The sequence below is a fragment of the Nannospalax galili genome, unplaced genomic scaffold (assembly GCF_000622305.1).
Source record: "Nannospalax galili isolate Female #2095 unplaced genomic scaffold, S.galili_v1.0 scaffold222, whole genome shotgun sequence".
Classification (NCBI taxonomy): Eukaryota; Metazoa; Chordata; class Mammalia; order Rodentia; family Spalacidae; genus Nannospalax; species Nannospalax galili.
In genome coordinates, this window is record NW_008348213.1 from 1,563,647 (window position 1) to 1,565,213 (window position 1,567).

Genomic DNA, 1,567 nt, shown 5'->3' on the forward strand with positions numbered 1-1,567 from the left:
CCAAAAACAAAATCTCTTTTTTCTCATAGTCAACAGTCATAGTTTGTGTGATTATCTTAGTAGACAAAGCAGCATTTATCTATGTTTGTTTTTTTGGTTCATGTGTCTGTTATATGCTCTAAGTTGTATAAGCTTCAAGGAAACATAGTAAAAAAAAAAAAAAGTCACGACAATGCATTTACCTACCTTTCAAAGAATTTTTTACGTAATTCAAACACATCCAAAACTCACAACCCTATTATACGCCATCCATCCCTATTCTCCACCATTAAGAAAACTCTGTTTTCCAATTTTCAGTAGTGCCTAACAGGTGAAATTAAATAATGTACTGTTTTGCAGTTTTCTATAGTTGATATTCATATAAAGTCCTGATATCCCCCTAAACTATACATTTTTTAAAAGTAGAGAATTTAAATTTCAAATCTTTCTTCTGCCAGTATTACATTAAGGGAATGGTAGGTATTTTCATTTGCCTTATAAAGGTCCATGTCAAGAAATTAGAGCAGTGCTCAAAGGCTTTGGAGCCAAATTCTTAACCTCTTAACAACACTAGCTGTTACCTTGAGCTCAGTTTTCCCACTTGGACATCCAGGATAAAAATCACACCTGTCCTGAAAGTTCTGTGTGGTGGCGCATACCTTTAATCCCAGCATCTGGAATGCAGAGGCCAGATCTCTGTGAGATGGAGGCCAGCCTGTTCTACATAACAAGTTCCAGGCCAGCTGGGACTATTAGCAACAGATGGTCAGTCTCATTGAAGGGTGTAATTCTTGGTAGGTTAACCAGGTTCCAGTGGATGGACCCACCCTGAAGGGCAATTGAGAACACAAATTTGGTTCTATAGGCAGAGAGAGAGAGAGAGAGAGAGAGAGAGAGAGAGAGAGAACATGAAATTGGGTGGGGGAAACACAGTCTAGAGTGTAGACACACACTCTAGAGCGATAGAGAGCACAAATATGTTTCTATAGAGAGAGAGAGAGAGAGAGAGAGAGAGAGAGAGAGAGAGAACATGAAATTGGGTGGGGAGTAATAAAGGGGTACAGATAGAGGAAGGGATCCAAATATAATAAAAAATAGTATAAGAAATTTGCAAAAATTCAATGAAAAAAGGAAAACCATACCTGTGCTACTACTGAGCATCATGTACATGGTTATGTGTGACATGCATGCTGTACAACTGCTCCACACATGGCTGCTGCCATTTTCATTGCTCTGGCTGCTCCTCCATGCTCCTACACCAAAAATTAATTGAGTACCCATATTTGTTAAGCTCTCTGAAAATAAACAACACAGTATTCTAAAAACAAGTTTGAAACCAGTGCCATTTCCCCCACACACACCACTTCTCTGAAAATCTAAGAAAAGTTCAGGGTGGCCTTAAAAATGGAAATAAAGGATAGCTGTTCATCTTCAAAAGAACTCAGCAAATGTTTCCTCAAAACATTTTGTTCCCTGAATACAAAGTCCGACGTACAGATGACTTTCCAGGGACACTGTCTTGAGCCACCCAGGCAAGTGCCTGGATTGTTTAGCTGTGTGGATCATCACTGGGAGAGCTGCCATGACT